Source organism: Carassius carassius, chromosome 7, assembly GCF_963082965.1.
Source record: "Carassius carassius chromosome 7, fCarCar2.1, whole genome shotgun sequence".
In the NCBI taxonomy this organism is placed as follows: domain Eukaryota; kingdom Metazoa; phylum Chordata; class Actinopteri; order Cypriniformes; family Cyprinidae; genus Carassius; species Carassius carassius.
In genome coordinates, this window is record NC_081761.1 from 21,567,009 (window position 1) to 21,583,360 (window position 16,352).

Here is a 16,352-nt window from a genome sequence, read left to right on the forward strand (position 1 = left end):
TTAAATGTTGAAAGTGAGACATTTTGAAATGTCATACTAAATATTGATTTTCTAGACACGTAAAAACTACACAAAATCTCGAGTGAGGTATTACTGCTGTATTTTAAAATGTGAAAATACCTTGAGCTCTTGTTAAACACAGGCCTTATTTCAAACATTTAACCAAAACACATTCAAAAAGTCTATTGATTTCAACACAGTGGAACCAGAAATCCAAAACTCCTACCATGTTTCTAGGTTTTAGTTTAGTTTGACTCTATTGACTCTGATCCAATATTGTCAAGCTGTTCTGGATGTTCAAACCAACAGAGTGATAAAGGCACAAAGCCACAGAGAGGTAGGGGAGTTCTGGGAAGAAATGTAAAGTTACAACAATTCTAAAAACAACAAACAAGATTTAATTTGCACAGAAATACAAATTATATTAGGTTTAGCAGGTATGAATAAAGAATAAATGTGTGTTTGTGTGCATTTGTCAAACATCTGTCTCCAACCATGCTGTTTCTGTAAGATCCAAAGGTAGAGCTGCTGTAAAGTGTCTGTGGATGCATCTGGAAGATTTCATTGTCAAATTAGCCAGCTGAATACATATTACACGTTCTCTTGTTGTTCTTGAGCTCTAATCCTGTTAACCCTCCTGTTGTGTTGGGGTCAATTCAACCCAAACCTGATTTTCTAGCTGCTCAAAATATTGGTTAAACTATTTATTCCAGTTAAGGTCATAAATGTGTGTGCATAGAAGTTTTTTGTCTGTTGTTCTTTTGTTTTTTAAGGCAGTACAGCTTTAGCTATGACTTAGAATTGTTTCTTTATGTAGTTGAGTTTCTCCGAAAATGTCAAAGGATGTTTTTGGTTGTTAGCTTTTTGGATCTGAATTACTAGACAGAAAAGAAGTATGAGAAACCCATTACCCTCTCACAAAAAAAGGCAAGGAGGAAGTACAGCTAGCAATAAAAAGACCTACTACTTACCCCATATAGTGTCAAATTTTGGCAATTAGCATGAAAACAAAAAGTAGGTCTATTTGACCCCCAACACAATAGCTATACTCACTTTTTGAAGACAACAGGTGGGTTAACCTAAACTGAGGCCCACCTTACTCATCTCTGTATAAACTCTCACTGACATATCTATTCTGAAATGATTAAAGTGACTAAAAGTCAGTGCTATGATGACACTGGTAGTTTTAATCTTTAATACACATGATGGATGGTTTGGTGAAAAACTTTGTAACGCTACAAGACAGAAAGGCAGTTTCTCAGGAGTCTCAAGCTAAGAACGAATACTCACCCGTCTGTTCATGCTTCATCAATTATTTATCAGGGGAAATTGAAAAAGGCTGTCTTTAAATATTACAGCAAATCTGAGACACATCATACTACATAGGCTTCCAGTGTGTTTGTAGTATGCATAGAGTCATGCTTTTCTAGGATCACTTTTGTGTCAGGGTTTAAATGGACTTATTAATGGTTTACTATCATTTCCACATTTCTACATTAAACACTGAGAAGATGGTGTAGTGGTGCTCAAAAATACTCAGATCTGCAATGTAGCAGATGCTGGGCTTTCTGTTGCCATGGAGAACCTTGCAGTTTAAGCTCTGCTGTATAATGTGTATCCACCAGACCTGATGTAAAGAGGTGAGCAGCACACACATACACACATGAGACACTGTTATATTGCATTGTGAGTCCTATCCTTGTTCAGTTTTTGAAAATCATAATGTTATAGGACTAGTTCATCCAGTATTGAAAATTATGTGATGATTTTTTTACCCTCATATTTTTTCAAACCTGTATGAAAAATAGAGAAACTTTAAGGAATGTAGTGGTAGTGGTACTGCACTCTTAAGAAATGTTTCTTGGGCATCAAATAAGCACATTAGACTAATTTCTGAAGCATCATGTGACACTGAAAACTGGAGTAATAGCTGCTGAAAATGTAGCTTTGCACCAGGAATAAATTATATTTTGAAATGTTTTCATGTAGAAAACAGTTATTTGCAATTGTAATCATTTCACAATATTAAGGTTTTGATCTAATTAATGCTGCCATGATGAGTATAAAGAGACTCTCAAAAACATCTTACAGACCCCTAAATTTTGATTGGTATAATGAATGCACTTGAAATGAATGAGGATTGGCGCTTCTGAGCTTCAAAATGGACACAAAAGCATAAACATACCCTTTCCAAGGGTTCTGAAGTAATAGAATAGTTTTGGATGGTCCACAAAACAGGTCCAATTGATACATTTAGAAATGCTATATATATATATATATATATATATATATATATATATTCACCCATTCACACACTCATTCACACACCGACTATATATATATATATATATATATATATATATATATATATATATATATAGGAAAATAAGTAACCTAAAAATGATAACATCTACTGTTAAGTTAACTGGTTTTATTCAAGTCAACAATATTATTTAATTTCACTGAATCAACCTAAATACATCAATTTATACCAACAAAGGGTTTACAGGTTAAATCAGGTAGAAATATAAGGTAACGATTGCACAACCTACATTAACAATTAATTTTGGCAGATTAAACAAAGCAATTAATAGTACACATAAATGGCATGCCATTTGTAATAGTACAAATGGCATGCTCTTCTAAGAGCTACAAAAGAACTAAAAAGTATTTGCTATCAATGTGATCCCAGGTGTGAAGGATTACCACATGTATGTGTATGTGTACAGTAAGTGTGTGTATTTAGGGGATTATTTTAGAGGAGGTTAGCTGCTATTGAGTGAGTCCACCCCATTTGAACTCCCGCAGAGACTCTTAACACAGATGTAAAGGTCACAATGGGGTCTACGAAAACCTGAACTCTGCCCATCTGTTACAGACACTCTCTAGCTTTCATCTTTTTCTCCACTTCTTTTTCCTCTTTCCTCTGTCTGTCACAATCATTATCTCCCTGCTTCCACTTTTTAATTGTTCCTCTATTTAAAGAACCCCTTGTTCGCATCTGTTCTCCTGTGGTGCAGTTCTAGCCCTTAGATCTGTTTTACCAGGACTCAAATTATGCAAAAAAGAAAAAGAAGGAAAATCCAAAATCCAACACAAAATCTACACTGAAAAACAATCATGGCATTTATGCAAAGTGCATTTTTATATTTATCTAATTGAAAATCAGGATTTCCGCAAATTATACTCCACATGGGAAAGAAAATAAAGAAATAAACCAAAGAGAAGAAAATGGTTTAAATATTATTCTGCCTGACACCGAGTGATGATTACTGTTTTTTATAAAAAACATGCTTTTTTATTATTTTTTATTAAAAACATTTAAAAAAAATTTAGTAGTAATGCATGGCAGAAAATATGATATTTTAATAAGACATCACAATAAAAATAAATATTATGGTCTTTGAAAGGTGTCTTAACACAGTGTAATTCAGCTGTAATAAACATTGACTAACAAAGTATTTTTAGTTTTGTCTTAACATATTTACACATTTCAGCTTATTTTGTTTACGTCAAATTAAGTTTTTAAAAAGCCAAAAAAATAAATAAATAATTATATATTGACCAACAATAAGTAACATTTTGGCTTTAAAGAAAATATATTATTTCAGTATGGTATATGGACTTAATAAACAAAAAATAATCTTTGTATGAATGCTTTTGTTAAAAAATTAAAAAAATAAATATTTTTAATTGAAATTAATTGGCCTAGTGGTTAGAGAGTTTGACTTCTAACCCTAAGGTTGTGGGTTTGAGTCTTGGGCCGTCAATACCAAAACTGAGATGCCCTTGAGCAAGCTGCTCCGTGTGTGTGTTCATGGTGTGTGTGTTCACTGCTGTGTGTGTGCACTTTGGAAGGGTTAAATGCAGAGCATGAATTCTGAGTATGTCACCATACTTGGCAGTGTGTCACATCACTTTAGGTTTTCACCACACCATAAACATAATTAGAAGAAAACTAATAAATTTGGCTTTAACAAATTAGAGTATTTTTTTTAAGTTGATACAAAGTATCTTTATTCAGTTTATGGTAAATGCATGGTAAACAAAAACAAAAAATGAAACAAGAAGAGTTACACAAGTCAGCCAGAGGGATCAACATCTCTGTGAAAATATGGCCTGGGAGAGATGCGACAAGACATCTGTTCCTTCTTCCTCTCACACATGCATGCTCTCGGCTTCCTATTTTCCTGCACACCTCTCTTCCTTTTACAAATTTCTCATTCCTCCTGTTCTTCCTCTCGGGCAACTGGCTGGTGTTCTCAGAATTTCAATATGAAGATATGACCTCTCAATGTCCCAAAAATAATATACCCTGATTCTACTTGTGTGTGTATGCACTAAAAATGTTACCTAAAAATGGTGAGATCTAAACAAACATGTCTAATTAAAAAATATTATTTAACATCAATGAACCAACATTGAGTATGTACATAAATCTATACCGACAAAACAAGTCAATTGCAGGTCATAACTTTTAACAGTGATGGACTTTTTGTTGTTTTGAAATCCTTGTCAGTTGTAAAAGAAGTGATCTGCAGTATAAGACCTACAGTGTTACCCCTTTTACAAATAATCTTAGTTCAGGGGTAGAAAAATCTCTCATAATTTACTTAAACTCTATTTGTTTTAAACCTGTACGAGTTTCTTTCTTCCACCGAACACAAAAGAGGATATTCTGTGGAAGTCAATGGCTACTGTCAACTGTTTTGTTGCCAACATTCTTCAAAATATTTTCTCATTTCAACAGCGGAAAGAAAGAAACAGGTCTGGAACACCTTGAGGGTGAGTAAATAACAGGTTTTTCATTTTTGGGTGAACAATCTCTTTAAAGGGAATGAGTCAACTTCATCATCAGTCTGGACTGGATAATTGTGAGTGCATTTTGCAAGAAATGTTCCCTATCTGTCAGTCACTACAAGGTCACTTGGGAGCCCCAATCATCTCTGACTTTAAGAATTAACACCAATGAAATTTGGCTAGTGGATTTTGCATACCTGAACCACACCACATGCATACATATAAATAGGCGACAGGTGCATCCACTTTTCAGATTTTTGCTTCGGAGATGAGTGGATGAACGTGTTGATCTCCACAAAGCCATTCATCATCTGTCTGGAAGCTGTTCTGGTTGGCGTGATTGTGCGAACAGCGTTGTCCCTGTCTGTAGCGATTCCCCTGGGCACTTCAACTAAAAGAGCAGATTTCCTAAAAGAGCCGTTCCGTCCATGTCCTTTTGGTTGAAGTTGTTACCTGTCTTCTGAGGATGGACACAATCATTGTTTTCAGTGTCTGGGCATCCAACATGCTGAAGCATTTTGAAGCATATGAGCATGGCTTTGCTGCGATCTCGCCTTTCTTTTGTAAAAAGAGTGGCACCCTCTGCAGCTACCTGTTCTGGTCTCTCTGGCTTGAGCAGAGAACCACGGCTGGTGATCTGGGAGGTCTGAGGGTTACAGTAAAAGCTTCTCTGCCAGCTCCCCACTGACCTCTTACTCCTCATGCAGCAAAGATCCCTTTTGGTTCCAGAGTTGATGGCCATGCTTGCCTTAGCAGCGATGAGCATCAGCTGCATGCTTTGTGTTATGTGACACTGTCGAAGGCTTTGCCCAGCAGTTCTGACCAGCGCCATGGGCATTATCCTGTGCCCTCCAGAGCCGCTCCACCCTGAGCTGAATCGACACCTAGGCCGGCACGTCAAGCCTCTCGAAGGAGTGCAGCGCCCCCCACATCCAAGCCAGCCCCTAAGTCGTCTAGGAAGATGACAAAGCGGCCCTGTCGTGGGCAACCCAGAGATGTGAGAATCTGCTCTTTTCAAGGAGACGGCGAGGATAGCACCGCTCCCTCTCCTGGAGGAGGCCCGGGTGGAGAATCTTTTGTTTCATTTTGTTTCTGTTCCGCCGTTGGCTCACTTAGGGAGTTCTGTGAAGATGAGTCAGAATGTAACATCCAGCTCTAGTCCCCGTGTGTACCTTGATTGTTCCTTGGGTGCCACTTGTATATGGCTTGCTCATCTCGCTTTTTCGCACATGTTTGAGCTCCCATTCAAGATGCAGATGCAGAAGCACATTATCAGATGCATCCAACCCCAGGATTGGTTTAGGGTAGGGTTAGGTGATGTCAACAGAATAGGCATTGGACGATGTCTACAGTGAAACATCATGATGGATGATGACATCTGAGGTGGGGGTGTGTGGTAGGGTTGGGGGTTTTAGTGGGTGTGCCTGAAGTGTAAATCCGTATTCAGAAAGGCATGGAAAACAACAATTGGTAATGGTTGCCTGTTACATTACAGTACATAAAATTCTCCAAAAAGGACCTCCTTTCTCAGGGGCTTGGCACCATATGACACCCGTTTCTAGATCTGTGGAACCTCCATGTGTGGCTCCTGGATGGGACATGGCGGACTTGAGTTGGTGGACACCATCACTCAGGCTAGAATTCCCTTGACAAGGCTAGCCTATGCACTGAAGTAGAATCTGTTCACAAACTGGTGTTCTTATACCCAAAAAGACCATTGGAGATGCACGATTAGAGTAGTGCTTTCTTTCCTGCAAGAAAGGTTGGGATTAGTTTGTGGGCGTCTCTGTTAATTGTCATCAGCAACAGCTGTCACTCGTTACTCATCCCTATATATTGGCTTGTCTAGCGTCTTGTGTTCGTGAGAGCGTTGTTTCATGTTTGTAACCTATGCCTTGCTTTCTTGTGTGTTCCACTCTACACAACCCACCACCAAGCAACACCACTTACCTTTGGCCCGCTTCCCCGCAGTTCCTGTGTCACCCTCTCCTGCTGCCACCTCACCTCCGCCTTCCGGATTCGTCATTCCTCACCACCATCTTGGACTGTGCATTCCTCCCAGCGTTATTTGTGTCTCAGTTTTGTATTGTCTCATTGTCTTCATTAAATCTCATTAATCTCGCACTTGCTTCCTGCCACTCCTTCACCCAGTCATTACAGAACGCTCTCACCCACCATGGAAGCAGCAAGCACCACTTCACTGTCTGAATACATTCACCACAGCGTCAATCGCATGGATCAGCAGCAGGAGAGCATAGTGAACACCGGACGCGCGATCCAAGCGCTGGTGACACAGGTGTCCGAGTTCACCCAGCAGATTCATCAACTCACCTCTCCCACTGCGCCCACCGCACCGCCTGCGCTGCCCGTCCCCCGGGAGACCTCCCATGAACACTTCCGGCCCGAGCCGCGACTTCCGGCGCCAGAGAGTTACTCCGGTGAGCCAAACTTTTGCAAGACTTTCCTTAACAAATGTTCCATGCATTTTGCATTGCAGCCCTGCACCTTCTCGACAGAGGAGTCCAAGGTTGCGTTTGCTCTTACCCTACTCTCTGGAAGGGCCGCCTTATGGGGGACGGCGGTGTGGGAGAATCAACATCCGTGTTGCGCCTCGTGCCACTCCCTCTCCGAAGAGATGAAACGGGTCTTCGATCGAGCCGCGGCCGGCAGGTAGGCTGCTCCTCAGCTCTCGGACCTGAAACAAGGAAAATCATCAGTGGCGGACTATTCCATTCAGTTCCGCACCCTGGTGGCCGCATGCCAGTGGAACGAGGCGGCGCAGTGGGATTGATTCCTGCATGGGCTGGCCGACCGTGTTCAGAAGGAGATCTACCTCCTCAAGCTGCCCCCAATGCTCAACGGCCTAATCGACCTGGCCCTTCGGGTGGACGCTCGGATTAACTGCCTGGGTAGACAAGTCAGTCCTACACGCCATTACGTCTCTCCGGAAAGGGGCCGCTCGAGTCGAGAGAACATGGTTGGTCCCGTCTACGATCACGAACCCATGCAGGTGGGTAGAGCTCGGCTTTCCTGGAGGGAGAGAGAGCGGAGGAGGTCCCAAGGACTGTGTTTATATTGCGGTGGCTCGGGGGATTCCATCCATTCCTGCCCAGTAAAAAGCGCCAGCCCGGTAGTAAGTTTGAGACTACTATCGGGTGGGATCTCCACCGGGAAGTCCTCAACCACATCATCGACTCTCCTTCCGGTGAAACTGCGGTGGGAGAACCACTCTCACGACTGTCATGCCCTTCTGGACTCTGGGGCCGAAGGTAATTTCATTGACTCTCTCCTTGCACGTCACTTGAACCTTCCTGTGTCTCATCCCATCCAAGTCACCGCACTCAATGGCCAGGAACTGCCACACGTCACCCACTACACTGAACCGATCACTCTGCTCACCTCAGGCAACCACAGTGAAACCATATCCTTTTACCTCATGGACTCCCCTGTAGCTCCCATTGTTTTAGGTCACCCCTGGTTAATCAAACATAACCACGAGTGGATTGGGGTTCCAACACTGTCACCTTGTGGAGTGAAAGTTGTCATGAGTCTTGTCTGGTTTCTGCTTGTCCTGTTGTGCCTGTTTCTGTCTTTCAGAAAGAGACCATGGTGTTATAAAACGTGCCCGTAGAGTACTTGGATCTGAAGGAGGTGTTCAGTAAGTCCCGTGCTGCTTCTCTTCCTCCGCATCGTCCCTACAACTGTGCTATAGATTTAGTGCCGGGTAAGTCTCCACCTAAAGGCAAACTTTACTCTCTTTCTATTCCGGAGAGGGAGGCCATGGAGAAATAAATTTCTGATTCCTTGGCATTGAGGTTCATTCGCCCTTCCTCTTCTCCAGCGGGGGCGGGATTCTTTTTTGTGGGTAAGAAGGATGGTTCTCTGCGACCTTGTATTGACTACCGAGAGCTGAACAACATCACAATAAAGAACACCTATCCATTACTGTTGATGTCTTCAGCTTTCGAGAGGTTACAGGGAGCATCCGTATTCACAAAATTGGATTTACGTAACGCTTATCATTTGGTCCGCATCAGGAAGGGGGATGAATGGAAAACCACCTTTAACACCCCTAGAGGGCACTTTGAATATTTGGTGATGCCGTTCGGGCTCTCCAACTCGCCAGGGGTTTTCCAAGCACTCGTTAATGACGTGTTGAGAGACATGGTAGATCAGTTTATATATGTTTACCTGGATGACATACTGATTTTTTCTTCATCTCTCCAGGAACATGTTCAACTTGTCAGACGAGTGCTCCAGAGATTACTCGAGAATGGGCTTTTTGTCAAAGCGGAGAAATGCGTATTCTATGCACAGTCTGTTCCCTTCCTAGGGTATATCGTCTCATCCGAGGGAATACGTATGGATCCTGACAAAGTTAAGGCTGTGATAGATTGGCCATCTCCAGATTCCCGTAAGGCCCTACAGCGGTTTCTGGGGTTCGCCAATTTCTATCGGCGTTTCATTCGTAATTTCAGCCAACTAGTCTCACCCCTGACGGCCTTGACCTCCCCCAGTACTCCGTTCGGGTGGTCGGATGCAGCCGAAACTGCATTTACCAACCTCAAGAGCCGCTTCCTTTCGGCTCCCATCCTTGTAGCCCCTGATCCCACACGGCAGTTCGTGGTGGAGGTCGACGCATCAGAGGTGGGGGTAGGAGCAGTTCTTTCCCAACGTGCTGCTTCGGACGATAAAATGCATCCCTGCGCATTTTTCTCTCATCGGTTATCTCCTGCTGAACGCAATTATGACATTGGTAACAGAGAATTGTTGGCCGTCAAATTAGCTTTAGAGGAGTGGCATCACTGGTTGGAAGGTTCAGGGGTACCTTTCATTGTTTGGACCGATCACAAGAATTTAGAGTACATTATAACTGCCAAAAGACTCAATTCCAGGCAGGCTCGGTGGGCACTTTTTTCCGGTCATTTTGATTTTACTCTGTCGTACCGCCCCGGGTTCGAAAAATGTCAAACCCGATTCTTTGTCATGTCTTTTTGATCCCTCCGCCCGCTCGGTGACTCCCGAGTGTATTTTTCCTGAGAAAATTGTCGTCTCAGCACTCGTATGGGAGGTCGAATCGAAGGTCAAGACGGCCTTTGAAGAGGTAACGCCTCCGCCCGGTTGCCCACCGAATCATTTAATTGTGCCGGAAGAGTTACGGTCCGAAGTTATTCAGTGGGGTCACTGATCTAACGTTGCTTGTCATCCAGGGATAAGCCGAACCAAGGGGTTAGTTAAACAACGATTCTGGTGGCCACTTATGGCTTGTGACGTCCAAGATTTTGTTTTGGCTTGCTCAGTTTGCACCAGTGGCAGGTCGTCTAACCAGCATCCTGATGGGCTTCTTCAACCGCTGTCTGTCCCTACGAGACCCTGGTCACATATCGAAAGAGTTTTGTAAGTTGCTAGGAGAGATGGTTAGCCTGTCTTCGGGTTATCATCCCCAGAGTAACGGGCAGTCTGAGCGAGCTAACCAAGATTTAGAGAGAACATTGCGATGTTTGATCTCCAAGAATCCTTCTTCCTGGAGCCAACAACTCTCTATGGTGGAGTACACTCACAATTCGTTACCAGTGTCAGCCACGGGCCTCTCTCCGTTTCAGTGCAGCTTACCAGCCACCAGCTTTTCCTAGTCTGGAATCTGAAGTCGCGGTCCCCTCCCCTACCCCACGCATTTGTCCAGAGGTGCCACCACACCTGGACCACAGCCCGCGAGACTCTGCTCCGGATGAGGGAGCGCACTAAGGCCAAGGCCGATCGCCACCGGTCAAAGCCTCCCGTTTACGTCGTGGGTCAAAAGGTGTGGCTTTCTACGAACAATATTCCTCTCCGTTCCGTTTCTAACAAATTAGCTCCCAAATTCATTGGCCTGTTTACTATCACCAAGATCATTAGTCCGGTGACAGTCCGCCTCAAACTACCTCCAGCGTACAGGAGGATACATCCCACCTTCCATGTGTCCAAAATTAAACCCGTGTTTTATTCACGTATTAATCCGCCTACCCCGGTTCCCCCGCCGCCACGTCTCGTAGATGGGGAACCGACCTATTCGGTTAATCGTATTCTGGACTTGAGACGAAGGGGATGAGGATTCCAGTACTTGGTGGACTGGGAAGGTTACGGTCCTGAGGAGAGGAGTTGGGTACCTGCTAGGGACATACTGGATGGGCATACTCCCTTATTGATGATTACAATCAGCAGGTAGGCCCTTCTGGGAACTCCAGGAGGCGTTTGGGGGGGGGGGGGGGTACTGTCACGCTTGGTAAACTGTGATCTCTGGGTTTTGCACTTTGTGGGTGAAGTCTGTGTGTTACGTGTCAGCACTGATTAGTTTGTGGGCATCTCCATTAATTGTCATCAGCAACAGCTGTCACTCATTACTCATTCCTATATATTGGCTTGTCTAGCGTCTTGTGTTCGTGAGAGCGTTGTTTCATGTTTGTAACCTATGCCTTGCATCCTTTTGTGTTTCTGCATTGGATGTCCGTGTCTCCCCGGAACCCCGTTCACTCTACGCAACCCACCACCAAGCAACACCACTTACCTTCGGCCCGCTTCCCCGAAATTCCTGTGTCACCCTTTCCTGCTGCCAACTCACCTCCGCCTTCCGGATTCGCCATTCCTCACCACTATCTTGGACTGTGCATTCCTACCAGCGTTATTTGTGTCTTAGTTTTGTATTGTCTCATTGTCTTCATTAAATCTCATTAATCTCGCACTTGCTTCCTGCCACTCCTTCACCCAGTTGTTACACTTTGATTTTACTTTGTGTTAGCAAATAAATAGAGCAATATTGGTTATTTATTTCTTTTTTCTGTATGAAATCTGTTACCAAGTAAATCAGTGTCAATACTGCCAATATCACTTCCTCTCTTATTATTATTATTGTTAATAATAATAATAATAATAATATTTTACATTTATTAAGATAAAATGGTAATGGGTCTTTTAAATCTCATAAGGCATTATTACTGTTAAATAAATGAACAAGAGCTGTTTTCAATGTGTAAAATGTTTTAACATTGAACACTTTCTATCTACTTTTTATTCTTGATGTAATTTATTATAAAATAACTAAAAAACTAAAAGAATAATTTGCTACTTGAGTTTCTTGTTCTCAAAACTCTTTAACAACAAAGAAAATTTAAAGGGAAAGGAGAGGCAACAGTTTTTGGAGTCAATAGCCATGCAGAAGCAGAACCCCAACAACTGACAAAAGAACCAGTCAAAGAGTTCCAGATCCACCATTCAACGTAGGGCTGGGCGATATATTGAATATTAGCGATAATATCGGAATAATTTTGACGACGATGTACAATTTGAATATATCGGGAATATCGAATATTTCAAATTCAAGCATACTTTCCCAAAAGAACGCGCCGAATGTCCAAAAAAGGAACCTGTAACTGCTGACTGCTCTACGCCCCTCTACTACGAGAGCTTTAATGATAGCGGTTGCCAGATAACAAGAGTTTAAATCTCAGAATCAGAGCTCACTGTTACAAGGATACATTTTCTGCCCGGTGTTTGCTTATTTTAAACAATCTGGCAACCATGTGCACGTGCTCACTCCTCATTGCGGAAGAGCCGCCGACGATAATCTAAAAAAAACTAACAAGCTGGAATTGAGCGATCTAATGAAAGCGTCGGTCAGCCGGTCTGTGTTCTGTCGTGAGATCTCAACTGTATTGTTTGCATTTGTGAGCGCAAAATAAATGCACTTACTCGACCGCTGATGTTTGAATAGAGAAACATAGGCTATGGCCATTTGGAATTACTATTGGGGAATTGTTTACCAGTTTCCATAATATAGACAAAGAGAATGCAAAAGTCTTTGGTATTCATTTATATATATTTATATATAAGAAATAGCTATGTGCTTCAGCAACTAGCTCCCCATCTAAGAGGGTTTTTAGTGTCAGTAGGAACATAGTTTCATGCAACAGAGCTTCTCTTAAAACCACAGACAGTTGACAGACTTGTGTTCTTAGCTTAAAAACTTGTTAAAAAAATTAAAATAAAATACTTATCCCAGTTGCATAGTTTAAATTGTGAATTGCATGCACTAAAAATGACAGAATGCACTTTCTGTAACTGTTACTTAATTTGCACTGCTTCAGTTACATATAGGCCTACATGTATTCATTTAATAAAAAGCAGTAAGTGATCTCTTGGTCTAGATTTTTTAACTGCTTAAATTAGCTGTTTAATCTAAATTGTTTTTTTTGTTTTTTAATGGGCAAAAGAAAATCATGTTTTATTTTTTATTATTTAAATGCAAATGCAAACATATCAAGATATATATCGAATATCGTAAAAATTTTGACAATATCGAGATATCATTGTTTTTTTATATATCGCCCAGCCCTAATTCAACGAGTAATCTTCACAGACATTATGTACCCTTCTCAGTCTGTTTGTAAGGCATTTCAAACCCCTTACATACCAATGCTGTGTTGTTTGAGAAATAAACAAATTTCATCTGAAATGAATCAGTCAAGTGTTTTCTTAACTCACACTTTTAAGAGGGTGAAAGATAAAATACAGTAGTTACATCCAAGACTAAAGTGGATAACAACATCTGAAACTCCAATAACATGGAGACATTGTTTAATTTCTGTAATCCAAGACTGCTTAACAAACAGACTTAAAGAATTAAACAAAATACTCCCAGAATGAAACCTGTTTTCTTTCAAACCATACACAGAAAGTACATTAAAATAGGCTGGGAAGGATTATAGTGTTTGCTAATAGAACAATGTTTAATGTGAATAATTTATTTTGTGACTGTATGATCCAAGAAAAAAAAATCAGATTTACAAGACCGTCTACATTTAGATGATAACAAAGCACACATAGTTTTGCCTAAAAGTATATATAAGATTAGCATTAGCAACAGTCTTGCACAGAACATTAATATATTTAATGTAAACTTTCATGGAAATTAAATCCAAATAAAGCACTTAATTTCCTCCTGATGCTGATCAGAGCAAAATGAGCACAGATGTTCATTCACTGCAGTGGTAATTTGTGCCAAAGCTTTGTCCCTCTCATCTGTTTCAGACATATATATACTGTTTACTAGGTCACTGTGTGTGTGTGTAAGGGTATAGACGCAGTAGCATTGCTAAAAAGTGACGGTCCATAAAGGCTTTGGAAAACCTAACCCCCTTCAAAATTTTCCATTAATAAAATTCCTTGACTCAGAATTAAGGAGGGGAAATAAATCCAGAATGTCCAAGTCTGCAAAAGCACTTTTTTCCTTTTTTAAACATAATGTGATCAGCAAAGCGTAAAGGGAAAAGACTTTCATTATGTTCCTTTTTCCTCATTTAATCTAAAAAAGAAAAGAAAAAAGAAAGAAAAGGAAAATTAAATGCAAAGCAGTAATGAAAGCCAAAATTAAAATCCTGAGTGCTGTGGAAAAGACCATATGTTGTCCTTCTAATTAAATTTCTTTAGAAGATTTTGTGTATGGCACTGAAAAATAACACTTTCTACTAAACATTCCACAAAAAGAATGAATGGAATGAATAATTCCAATGAATAATTGTAGCTGCTACATAAAACTGTATTTTTTTGTGTAAATGAACAAGGAATATTTATAATGTGTGCTTCAAAACTCCATTTTAGTTTCTACATTGAATCTAGTTTATTTTTAATTTTTGTATTTTTTTATAGTTTCCTACAGAAAGAACATAAGTGCACATGACCTTTGACGTCTTAATCACTCGACAACATACTATTTAATAATAAAAATGTAACTTAAAATTCCAAAGTTGTCAGTCATTGGAAAGGTACTGTTAAAGGTGCAAATCAACTAAAATTACAAATTAAACCAACAAATTGATATTAAATTCAGAAAAAGAAAGAAAAGCCATTACATATTATGGCAAGTGTACTGCATGCAAATATAAGAATTTCCCTAATTAAATGAATGGGGATGAGAGACTTTTAATTACAAGTTTCATTCAGCAGCTTCTGTAATTAATCAACCAGTACAATACCTTCCTCTATACATCAGTTTTGTGGAGACACACACTCACACTCACTCACAAACAGACATTTTCATAAATGTCTGTTGCCTGGAATGAATGTCTACTGCAGGTGTTAATTGTAATAGGAAATACAACCTATACCCAACCACCTTCAAAAAACACACACTCACTGCCATGCATTCTTGGGCATGAAAAGACTTCACTCAGATCACTCTGGGAGAAATACAATAACACAGGCATGTGCTAAAGAAAATATGATCACAGAATTTTGTGCCTTAACATTTCCTCTCCTTTATCTCTCACGTCACCGCATGGAATGAAGTGGCCATTCTGAACTGCTTGTGTATTAGTTTGAAGAGCTGTTCCTGTACTGCCTGGGGACAGCAGCTGTTGGTCCCAGCACACATGGACTAACAGTGGAGAGCTGTGAGCATGTGTGAGTGTGTGTGTGTGTGTGTACAGCATTTGTCAGGTCGGCTTTGTCTGTGAACAATTGGTATGTGCCATTCCTTGTCCTCATGCTAACCCAGCACTAATTGGGATTAACATGCGTCTACACTGAAATACCAGAGGACATAAACACAGGCATAAAACACACTCTCACAAGCCGAGTCAGACAAATACAGTAAGCAAATGCATGTTACGATGGCAAATTATTTGGATATCTTGTGAAGAAATCGTCTTTGCTCAACCAGAAAACATCTCAGAAGGATCAAGATCACATATTTTGCCCTCCAGTCAGCACTTAAACATGAATGAACTCTCTCTTTATTTTGATATTTTATTTTACTTTATTTTGATCACTAATCAAAATGAATAGAATTTCAGTTGTATACAATATATCCATTATAATCATAAAACATAATGAAAACAGATTATGATTATTAAGATTTTCTCAGGTACTTTCTCAGGTAATTTCTCAGAGACAATCACTCAAATTCTTCTTAAATTCTTAACTCAAAACATCTAATATAGATTTTTTTTTTACTAAATACTACATTATACACACACACACACACACACACACACACACATATAGATATAGTAGGGTTTCAGAGCAAACCAGACAAATTATAGATTCAATCGGGAGCATGGTTGAAACGTGAGGAGCCAAATTCCACAGAAAGGCCGAAGACAAAGGATGTTCGTAAATCAAAACCTCACACCAGCCAGTCTGAAGCAAGCAAACCAACCCTTTCACAGAGCAGCTTTCAACATTAACACAAATGAACACATTAACAATTCTAACTCAGAAAGGAGATTGTTAAATTTGGGGCAAGTAATCAAGATTGATGGTCAAAGAGATGCACAGCATGACCATCACATGTAAATCCATGATAGTAATCATGATCACAAGCTCTTTGGATTGACATCCCCCCACCTAGAGGACAAGAACCAGGCCTTTCAACCTCTGGTCTTCACAGAACATAATCTTACGCCACAGAATGGCACATAAACTGCCTTTCCATGTAAACATGCACCTAAATGACACTAAAATGACTTAATAAAATGAGCTACTAATCATTTATTTCTTTTTGGTCATGGCTTGTAGCT

At 40.6% G+C, this 16,352-nt stretch overlaps 1 protein-coding gene and 1 long non-coding RNA gene across 3 annotated transcripts in view; one reads left to right on the forward strand and one right to left on the reverse strand.

Moving 5' to 3' along the window:
* The window catches only part of kcnq5b (potassium voltage-gated channel, KQT-like subfamily, member 5b), a 122,405-nt gene that overhangs the window by 50,221 nt on the left and 55,832 nt on the right, over positions 1–16,352 (reverse strand). The window lies entirely within an intron of this gene.
* The window catches only part of LOC132143723 (uncharacterized), a 303,135-nt gene that overhangs the window by 389 nt on the left and 286,394 nt on the right, over positions 1–16,352 (forward strand). The gene's annotated exons all lie outside the window — the stretch shown is intronic.